This window comes from Juglans regia, chromosome 1 (assembly GCF_001411555.2).
Source record: "Juglans regia cultivar Chandler chromosome 1, Walnut 2.0, whole genome shotgun sequence".
NCBI lineage: Eukaryota > Viridiplantae > Streptophyta > Magnoliopsida > Fagales > Juglandaceae > Juglans > Juglans regia.
Window position 1 is genome coordinate 14,039,411 of NC_049901.1, and position 12,287 is coordinate 14,051,697.

Consider the following 12,287-nt stretch of genomic DNA (forward strand, 5'->3'; position numbering starts at 1 on the left):
ATACTTCATGTTCATTTACTGTAAGCAAATTAATTAGAATCTTGTGCCCTGTTCCCCCTTGCTTGCAGCTGCACAGCCTTTTAAGTTGAAGATCTCTGGTAATTATTTTTATGGTATTCCACTCAGTGGATTTCTCAAAATTCTGAAAGTTCAATGCTATGAATTTTGCAATGGAATTAAAAAAAAAAAAAAAAAGTCATAAACGTTTGTTGCATGATCTTTTATCATTTAATTAAATTCATCCATGACATCCAATATAACATATTTTAGTCTTTGAAAGACCTTGATACTGTTAGAAATAAAAACATTAAGAGCAAACAGAGATTGAAAAGAGCAAATGGTGAGGCAATTGTTAATCTGTCTCTTAGATAAATATTGCCTCCCACTCACGAATTGAGTTCTGCAAAAGAGAATCTGGCCATTATGTCCTCAGGATACAATAATGTTTATATAGTATGCAGAGTGTAAATTCTGAACACTAATCTTAGAATGAACAGATGTAATAGCAACAATTGTAATCTTTTATTTGAATTTAAATAAAACAATTTCTATCAGAAATGTGTGAAGTAACTGTCATTGACAGTTAATAATAAATGTCAAAAAAGATGAAAAACGCATCATTTCGTTTAAATTAAAACCATTCCGTCACTTGTGACGATGCGTACGAGCTAAGTGCGTTAATGCATAGCGCGCGTGTGCATGTGGTCGACAAAACTATTGTGTGTCTACATTTATATTCCAATTTATGTATTATGAAACTCATTCACTTATACACCATTAAAAGTTTGCTTGTCTTTCCAATATGGGACTAACAAAAAATCACATTGGAGAGAAACTTTAAAAGAAGTCAAAGTTAAATTGGAGGGAATATTTGAAATAATCCAACATTCCCCCACTTATTTCAAATAATAAATAATATTTTTAAAAAAAATGCTGTTATTACAATTATATCTCAACACTTAAATGTAAGTACCTTTTGGGTTTGAACTTTTAGGTAGTATATGATTCTCAAAGCTTTATCAATATGATAGTAGACACGATGTCTTTGAACTATCATATCGTGTGATAAAACCAGAAAATCAACACATATTTCTATTGTTCTTTATAGCCGCGCATTAAAGGTCATGCGCGTTATCCCAACTTCATGAGTGCTATAGGTGATTTACCGAATCCCAACAAAAGCAGCATGACTTTACACTTACATAGTTAGAGTTCTTCTAGGTGCTCCTGCATAAAAATACCTTTTATGCGAACTCACTAAGAGTCATGCTCAACCTTTCATTTTCACTGCAGGACTAGCACTAAACAATAACTTTTTATATGGTGATCTAATTCAGTGCTATTACCATCACTAATAAGACTTTGTTTTTCCCATTGAACCTAGAATTTAGAATTCCAAATTTAGGTTCAGTTGCCATCTTTTAGTGATCTATTCCATAGATTTTAGACCAATCTCAATCGATGTTTAACAAATCAAATCCTTATTTAGGCCCTTTGTTAGAGGATCTGCCAAGTATGTACTTGACTTTATATAGTCTACTGTGATTATGTCTTCTTCCAACAGTTGTCTCACAGTGTTATGTCAAAGAATTATATGTCTTGTTTTCCCATTGTATGACTTGCTATACATTCTTGAGAATGTAGCTTGACTATCTCAATGTAAGGAAATAGGAGGCATTGGACTTGGCCACATAGGCAAGTCTATTAAGAGGTTTCTCAACCATTCGACCTCTTTTCCAACAGCTGCTAAAGCCACTAACTCAGACTCCATAATAGAGTGAGTTATGCAAGTTTGTTTTTTGGATCCCCATGAGATGATCGCGCCACCAAAGGTGAACACCCACCCACTTGTGGATTTAGAGCCATTATCCACACAGTTCCAGTTAGCGTTACTAAAACCCTCAATTTACGGATGGATATGTTCCATAATATAGAGCATAGGACTTGGTTCCTTTTAAATAACCCAAAACAATAGAAATTGCTTCCCAATGTTTCACGCCTGGACAACTTGTGTATCTACTCAATTTGCCCATGCAAAAGCTATGTTTCGACGTGTGCAATGCATTGTATACATCAGACTTCCAATAACACTAGAATATTCTAGTTGTGATATACATCGATATTTATTTGTTCCAAGCTCCAAAGTAGGGTTATATGGAACACGAGATGTTTTTCCAAGTAAATGATTAAATTTACTCAAAACTTTATCAATGTAATGACTTTGTGATATAGCATAAGCATTATCATTCCTATATATTTTAATACCAAGTATGGTATTAGCAACACCCAAATCTTTCATATCAAAATGAGATGACAGAAAAAATTTTGTATCTTTAATGCATGAGCTATTATCACTGAAAGTCATCATATCATCTACATATAAGTATATTATCACAAAATGATTATTGCATACTTTAGAATAAATACATTTGTTTGCTTCATTGAAATGAAAACCATTAGAAAGAACTACATTATCAAATCTTTCATGCCATTGTTTGGGAGCTTGTTTTAAATCATACAAAGATTTGACTAATTTACAAACCTTGTTTGCATGACCCAGAACAATGAAACCGCCTGATTGCTCCATATATACTTTTTCATCCAAATAACCATTTAGGAATATTGTAACCACATCTATTTGATGAATTTTTAGATTGAATATAGAGGCCAAAGATATCAATGTTCTAATTGACGAAATCCTAGCTACAAGAGCATGTGTATCAAAAAAATCAGTGCCCTTGGACTGTCTAAACCCTTTGGCTATTAGTCTAGCCTTATGCTTATCAATGGATCCATTAGTTTTTAATTTTCTCTTAAAAATCCATTTACATCCTATGGGTTTAGAATCGAAAGGCAAATCTACAAGGATCCATGTCTTATTAGACATTATAGACTCCATTTCATCATCAATTGCCTCATTCTAGAAAGTAGTATCCCTAGATTTCAATGCTTCTTGTAAAGTAGAAGGGTCGTTTTCCAAGTTGTAAGACAAACCAAACTCACGCAAGATTATTTTAGAATTTCCTTCTACAAGATATGTTATAAAATCATGACCAAAACATTTTTCTTTTCTTATTCTTTTGGATTTTCTAATTTCGAAGTTCTTTTCATTTTCTAGAAAAAAAAAATCCAAGAGTGCTATCTTTATAGGAAGTGCTACCTTCAAGAGATTTTATAAAGTAATTATTTTCAGAAAATTCAGCATCTCTTGATTCGATAATTATATTAGATTTTTGATCCAAAAAATGATAAGCTTTATTATGTGATGCATATCCAACAAAAATACATTTTGAAGTTCTTGGTCCTAATTTAGATCTTTTGAGGTCAGGCAATCTTACATAAGCTAGACACCCCCCACACTTTAAGATAATTTAAGTTAGGTTTGCGTTTAAATCATAACTCATATGGTGACATATTATTCTTTGTAGAAGGCATTCTATTCAAAATATGAATTGCACAAAATATAGCTTCTCCCCAAAGATTGTCAGGTAGACTTGATTGTTCAATTCTGGCATTGACCATATCTATAAGAGTTCTATTTTTTTGCTCAACTATATCATTTTGTTGCGGTGTATAAGGTGTTGTGCTTTGGTGTATTATACCACTATCTTCACAAAAACGATCAAAATTATTATTAAAATCACTATAAGGTGCATGTGTGTGGTCAACACTATTATTGTGTGTCTATCCTTATATTTTAATTTATGTATTATAAAACTCATTCACTTATAAATCATTAAGTTTACTTGTCTTTTTAATGTGAAACTAACAAAAAAATCACATTAGAGAAAACTTAAAAAGAAATCAAAGTTAAATTGGAGGGATATTTGAAATAATCCAACATTCTCCCACATATAGTAGGAAGGTAATTCTTCCCCCAAGATATAAAAGTGGAGAGGATGAGTGGCTTGAAATACATAGTAGACTGTTGGCCCATGGGATTGTTATTTAAGGCCACTTATTTAGCCGATTTATTAGAAGTAGGTTAAGTAGCTAAGCTCATTTATGTAAAAAGTAGCTTCTCATTTAAAAATTAATTCACAACGCTTAATGAAAAGGACAGAGGTTGGATCCTAATGAAAAACTCAGTTCTTCACTCTCTTTCATGGAGGTTGATCATCTTCCAAGTTTATCATTCTTTTCTCCCTAAATTCTTACATTTTCTTTCCGTTTCTATTTATCCAAACAAAGCACAATCGAAGGCTGATTTGGTGAAGATGCGGGGTATCTTAGAAGAGCAAGAACAAGATGTTGTTACGGACTTACGGTTCTTGTTTCTACTGACGTTTTCAATGTCAAACTAGGCAATTTCCTTTCTTGTCATAGGTGGCAGTTGTCAGATTGTTTTTTGAGACCAGTCAGTCCTTTGTCTTTTAGCATTAACTTGTTTAAAATCTGTTAAAGCTCGGATTTCGATTTTCAAGAGTTCTTATTCGACTTTCAAAAATTCTACTCAAATTTTTTACTATTTATACAACCTTCACACTTCACATTATTTTTAATTTTTATTATTTTTTACTTTTATTAAATATTTATTATATAAATAATGAATAAAAAATTTAAAATAATTTAAAAAGAATAAACTCAAAAAAAAATTTAAAAAATTTAAAAAAATGTGGAATGTAGAGTGTGATGGAGGTTGTGTAGCAAAACTCTTCAACTTTTAGGTAGCATTCGAAGGTTGAACTATTTAATTGAATTGATTTTTTATAAATAATAATAAATTAAATAATAAAAAAATTATGTAAGATTTATTTAAATTAAATTTAAAGTGTGTTTGAATGTTAAAATGAATTTTCATAATTTTTATAAAAAATTAAAAAATATTGTAAGTCTTATGTATAAAGATGTTTTAAATTGAAAAAAATTGTAAATTCTATGTGTAAGAAGTTTTTGAGTTGGGATGAGTTTAGTAATTTAAAAGTTGAGTGTTTAAATGTTAAACTCAACTTAAAATTAGACTGAACTCAACTAAATTCAGTAACCAACGAAACCTTAACTTTTATTTTTTATTTTTCTCTAAACTCTTCCATTTTCTTTACCTTTCAATTCATCCAAATAATAAAAAAACCAACGTACTGTTACATGGCTGCAGATATGTGAGCTGTGCCAATATATAGAAGTCACTGAACTGGCTTTAAACCTGCTCAGTATAAGAACTGGCATTTGACCTCCTACCTTTGGACAGAGTGCGTAGCTACCAATAACGTGTATCTCAAACCGATAGTCTCACAACACCCAAATCTACCATCTGACCTTTAGGTCATTTGTCTTAAAAAATGACTGTATTGAGCCGTTTTAGGGCACATGCATTTGCTATTATATTTTTCTTTTCGTTTTGAAAAAAAAAATGAAAGTGGTCTTGGGGCAATGATTGATGAAATTCATGGGCCTAACTCATCTCATAAAACCGGTTGTATAAGAGAGGATTGCTCATTGCTTATAAACATGCCCAAGACCTTGTCCACAGTTAATGTGGGATTATTCCTCAACACCCTCCCTCACGTGCAGGCCAGTATTTTTTCTGGTCCTTGTCACGGGGTAAGTAGTGTAGGCCCACATTCATCCTGAACCTGGCTCTGATACCATGATGAAATTCATGGGCCTAACTCATCTCATAAAACCGGTTGTATAAGAGAGGATTGCTCATTGCTTATAAACATGCCCAAGACCTTGTCCACAGTTAATGTGGAATTATTCCTCAACAATGACATGTTCAAATCACCCTGAAATTCACTCGATGAAAATTTAAACGTTAGTATTATTCCCAAGTTGTAAGAATGAATGGCCCAAGTGTTTTAATGGGTCCTTTCTGCCATTAAAGAAGTACATAAATCCAAAAGATTCCCAGATGGTCATGTTCCCATGCTCTTCCTATTAAGAACTCTCTCTCTCTCTGCGTGTGTGAGAGAGAGAGAGGCAGGGAATCTTCAAGGACATAACATTGTCATAGTGCTTGGAGCCAGGTCAGCTGGACCCAAATGAGAGGACAACTATTGTATTGTTAATCTCCTAACTCACACCGACCAAGAAGTATGTTGGAAGAGCATTAATTAAGATAAGCCTTAGGTTTCTCTTGTTTCTGCAGAATGTGTTTAAAGAATACATTTTGTGGTCAAAGCAAACAGCTAGCTAGAGTTAACTTCAAGATGAGCCAAATCTACATGTTGGGAAAATCTCCATTAATTTCTGTAATTCAATAGTACTACGACTTCACATGTTTCTGTGGTGTGTAGGATGTTGCTTGTGTCAGTTTATTTGGATAGAGAAATAAATCATGCTTCATGGAAGCAGCTACAGATAGATCATGTCTGGGAAGGCATAGAAATGTATGAGTTGTTTCTAGAGCTAGCCTTTCCTTTGGAGAGGTTCAATAAATCAGCCACTTAGGATGACGCTTTCAATGCCAATAGAAACTATTACTGCAACTACAAGCATATCATGTACGTCCACAGCACCCACTCATTGACTCATATTAGAACCAATCCAAAAAAATGAAGAAACCCCATCATCAGTGCAGACATTTTTCTTTTTCATGCATTGTTATTCACATGAGAATGGCTTGTGATCATTAAAAGTTTTCAGTAGTTGATTAGTTTTTGAAGGATTTTTTGTACCTTTGATTGGACTGCAGCTCTTGAATATTAATAGAAGTTCAATTCATCAGAAAAGTTGTAATTGTAATGTTCAGCAAATCATGCTTCCATCATAATAGGATATGATTGTTTGTTTTCATTCTCCAGTATCTAACCATGTGATTGGGTTTAAAAGAAAAATGTAAAAATTATTAAAATAATTCAATTACATTATGATGGTTATGGTGAATATGCCTCCTAGCTTGCACACGTCTAAAATCTAGATCTCTGCAGCGGTGCATTTTACAGCAAAGAGTATTTACTCTCTTATTCTAAAATCTGAAGTCCTTGAAAACTGAAAATAGGGATTGCAAGATTATCCCGTGGCATTAGTTACTTTGAGTTCATTTTCTTGACACAGTTAGAAACTAGAAAGTTATATTATCACTTTCTACGCAAGATCACCCCATTTGATGAGTGATTAGAGAAGGATACTGAGATGTCATGATTTGGTGGGTATAGAGAAACAGCTTCAGTGGACTACACTGTAGACATAAGGTCACACCAAGTTTGAATATGATTAATTGTCTTAATCAATTGACGGCACTACTCGATCTAAATAAAAACAAAGACAGACAAGAATGGAGTACACGTTACAGAATGATCCATTCAAAGCAATTTACATTAAAAATGAGGTGTTTTATGATTTATCTAAGGAAGAGAGTTGTTGTAGATATAATCCTCATTCTCAAAAACACTCTCTTCTGGCACCTCATTCCCAACTCTTCCCTACATCATATGATCCATTATATATCAAAATGTTGTTAACAACTGCAACGTCACTTGCGAGAGAGAGAGAGAGAGAGAGAGAGAGAGCTCACTACATTTGCAGAAGTTCCTGTGGAGCCCACCGCGAATCTGTTGGTCTTTGATTCCCCTTGAGCAACAAATATCAAACAGTAAAAGAGAACCAAAAAGAGAAAGAGAGAGCGTTTGGAAAATCTCATGGTACTTTCTTTGAACCCCGTAGTGAATGGTGTGAAAACAGGCTTACACTAATTCTACTATGTACGAGGCTCTTAAGAAGAAGACGGAACCGACATGATCTTGGAAGCTACTTGGTGCAATATTCTGTAATTAAACTAATCCCATCAAATCTTTATATATGGACTCTGAAGTGTTTTCTTTTGGTCTGTCTCCTCATTCGTAGCAGTAAGCTCAATCCTCAAGTGACAAGAGCATGGGTCGGCCTATATTGGTATCTTGTCACTAAAATATACGTGAAAATGAGGGAGAGAGGCAAGGAAGTTCCTACTTGTCATGTCATTCACTCTCTCTCTCTCTTCTCTCTCTAATATTTAAGAGATGTTATTCATCATTTCCCATAGCATATTTTACATATTTTATTTTTTAAAATTTATTTTATTATTATTAAATTAATTGAGATGTTTTACTAATCATCTATATATCATATACTTATTATGAAAAAAAAAATTATATAGTCTGTGAAAATGAGAAGTAGATTTATTTCTAATATTTTACTACTGCTATCATCCCGAGAGGTATTAAAGTTGCAACATTCTCAATTATTCTAAAATATTTACTTCTCAAATATTACTCAAATATAAAATATTTTTTATTTTTTATTTTTTTCATTTAATTATTAACTAATCATTACAAATTTTTCAAATTTCAAAACAAAACTACTTTACTTTATAAATTACACAAATGAGCTTTATTATGTATAAAACTCGAGTTTTGTTATTCATCATTTTACACACCACACTATATTTATTTTTTATTTTTTTATTATTTCTAAATTAATTGAGTTCTTCTATTCATTATTCATATACTATATATTTAGTAAAGAAAAAAAAATAAAAAATAAAAAATAAAAAATCATGTGTGATTTGAGGTGCGGGAATAATAAATAGAATTTTTCATAAAATTCACGTACTTACACCTTCAATTACCGGAAAGGATCCGATCAAGTCGAATTCAGCACTCTGTTTTAGTAAGGTATAAAAAAAGGAAATATGAGAGCTGCCTCTCCCTATCATTCTCTCTCTCTGGATCAATACATATATAAAAGCTTATGAAGTCTTCGCCTACCATAGTTTGGACCCTTGATCTTGGTGACAGCTAGAGATTGAACAAACCACCGGGCAACAGAGAAGGTTGGTCAAGGTCCTCATTGCATAGATTAAATTAAGATTTAGTCAGAGAAATAATATATATAAGTTACTATTTATTTTCACATTCTATATTTAGTCAAAGAAAAAAAAAATATATGAGACGTTTATGCATTCTATAACTGTAAATATTATTTTTCTTTATTATTTTTTCATTATTTTACATCAGAACCATTTTGGTATCTCAACTTTTCACCGCTTCTTGCTGGAGAAAACATTTCCTATTCTGTGATATAAACTCTTCAAGTTTCTCAACATTTCCTCTACTCTTATTCAAACAAACATTTCCTCACCTTTTCAAATTACAGAGAAAAACCCTTTAGATTCCACCTTTACTTGACAAAATAGTACTAGCAATTTAGCTTTTATCCCATCTCATGCATCACGAGAGTTTATGACTATTGCTTCCTGGTGTTGTGAAAAATAGAATAAAAAATCAATCACACAATATAAAAATTTACGTGATTTGACAATGTGTCTATGTTCAGAAAGCTGTAAATGATTTTATTCTCTTGAAGAATGTCAAAGTACACTATGAGCTAAAATAACAATGCTTGGAACGATTATATTGTTCATAATAAACATATTTATAGAGTTGTGCTGCAGAAATTCTAATTTCACAATTATCGCGTTATTCGCTCGAGCGAGGTGTCGAGTAAGCATCTAGCAAACTTTTTGTTTGATGTTCATTCAAGCAACACATCAAGTGAGTGTCGAGCAAACTCTTTGCTTGAGATTTGCTTGAACAACCTGTCACACGAAGGTTAAACAAACTTTCTATCTATTGTTTCTCAAATTACAAAACAGGTCTAAAACGTTTCATGGGGCCCAAGCCTGCGTTCCATGATCCAAACCTCATCGAAACTCTACAAGAAAATTATAATGAATTATTGTCGAGTCAGATCAATAAATCGGACGGCTACAAGAACAAATAATGCTCTACAAACCCAAAACCAAAAATTTTATTTACACGTGGAAGTATAAAGAAGAATCATTGGGCACAATTGCTTCGACATTCAGAAACGAAACTATACAGAGATCAGACTCCGATTAGGCTTATAAACAAGCTTGTCCAAAAGCTTGAGCTTTTATTAGTGGGCAATAACAAAATATATTGGAAAGCCTTCTTCCTTTTTTCTAAAGCCAATGTGCATAGGTCCCATACGTAGATTGTCTAAATAAAGGCATAGGCAAATGGTCCTGGTTTATGTGGAAACCAAAAGGCAGTCCTGATAAAAAGCCCTCCAGCATTGTCTTCTACCTGCCATCATGAAAATGATTCTTTAATATTTTGTGTATATATATAATAATATTTTGATCATAATTTTTGCTATGAATATTAGAATCGCGTAAAAAACTTGTATCGATCTGCTTTTTTAAAAGTGGTCGAGCACTATCAACATAGAACTTAATAATTTTATAAACTTGAATTCTCGTGCATCAAATCACCCGTTGAGTTTGTGATGATCACATAAGTCAAAGTATAGTCGACAATCATTCTACATTCACAAATGATCTTAGCAACAGCAAAAATGCTAATATACACCATTGAATCATTCATGCTTACCTCCACCGCAACATTGTCTCTATGCACATCACTTTAGTCCACACAAGGACCTTTTTGCATTGGATCTCAGGCTGACATCAAAGAATCCTAGATTATGAAAAATTGGATTAGTTATTCTATTTTTACTTCTTGTTTGTAACCGATTTCATCTCCACCATTTTTATTGAATTTCCTAAGAATATATCCCATAAAAGAAAAAAAGATATTTTATTTTTATAAGAAAAAGAGAGTAATAGTAGATACAGTCTTAGGGTGTGAAAGTTTTGCACACTTTCTTTGAAAAAAGCGAGATCTACAATGTAAAAATTTGTTTTTATGTAGATTCCAAATTTTTCATATTCTTTTTTTTTTTAAAAATAGCACACAGAGCTAGTCTAAGGGCATGCTTGGACACTTGGAATATTTCAGAATTTTGTAAATAATAATGAAATAATTTGAATGAAGATGTTTTGTTGAATTTTGAGAAAAGGAAAAAAATTTTGAATAAAAATATTATAAAGTTAAAAAATTATTTGAATGTAATTTTTTAATATTATTTTTGTTTTAAAGTTTGTAAAAATTGTATAAATTTAAAACTGAAAAATGTTTTATATTTAAATGATATTTAAGAATGAAATTACGAAAAGTTTAAAATTTTTGAAAATTATAAAAATTCTTATATTATCCTATATAAATCTTTAAAAAAAAAAAAAAAAAACCACACACACACAAAGACACACTACAAGAAAACTGCTTATTTGTGGCCATTTAATTCCAGGAAAATGATTATTTACAGCTAAAATGAGTCTGTTTTGGTCACAAATAACATTTTCGCCGCAATTAAATGACCACAAAAGACCATTTTTCTTGTAGTGACAAAGGACATTCCCAACAAGTACAGGGATTATTGGTGGTTACCACGACTTGACCTCGATATGCCATGTGATGAGTCATACTTTGTTGGTGAATCTTAGCCGTTCAAACAGAAGACTACTTCTTTGGGACAAATTGTACGAGAAAACCCAAATCCAGCCGTGGGGACCTGAGGCTGACGACTGCTTATTTGGATTGGGGTCCTTCCCAATTTTTGTCCCTAACCTTTCAATTCTTACCCTACCACCCACTTCACTTCATTATTATCTTCTTCTTTGAAAAAAAATAAAAAAAAAAATAAAATTAAATATGGCAATGAGATAGCCAATGAACAATAAAAACAATATTTTCTATTAAACTTCTATTCCATGAGATTTTCTTCTTTGAATACCAACCATCTTTTTCTTTTTTCATTTTTTTTAAATTCAGATATTTATTATTTTCTTCTAGTATTTATCATATTTAGCACATAAAATTAAAATTTTAAAATAATGATTGAGATTTAAAAAAAATTATCTTTAAACTAATTCAATGTAAACGAGGAATAGCTTATATGTTCGAGATTTTTCCTTGTCTTAAATTTAATTGGTGGATGGTGTTTGAATGCTTCAATTACTTATGGTTCAAGATTTGTTTGCGTATAAGTAAGTCAAAGATTTATAGTGCGGTTTGAATAATGAGATGAAATGAAATTGTCTTAGATAAAAATTAAAAGTTGAATAAAATATTATTATTATTTTGAGACTTGAAAAAGTTAAATTATTTATTATATTTTATGTGTGAATTTAAAAAAATTGTAATGATGAGATAAGATGATATAAAACACTTTCACTATCCAAATGATGTAATTTATTGGTGGATTCAATATTCCCCATTGCTCTCTCTTTTGTCAAATTAGAAATTGAAAAAGATGAAAAATGCTACTATACCCTCTAATTTATATTATTCATTTCGGCGTCTTGAACATGACTTATTAAAATAAATTAAAAATATAAACATAAAAATGTAGAGGAAATCTAGAAATTGCCTTACTCCTTTTGTATTTTCGAGCGCTATTTTATTTTTACCAAGTCACGTGGAATCATATTGTGGTATATTAAA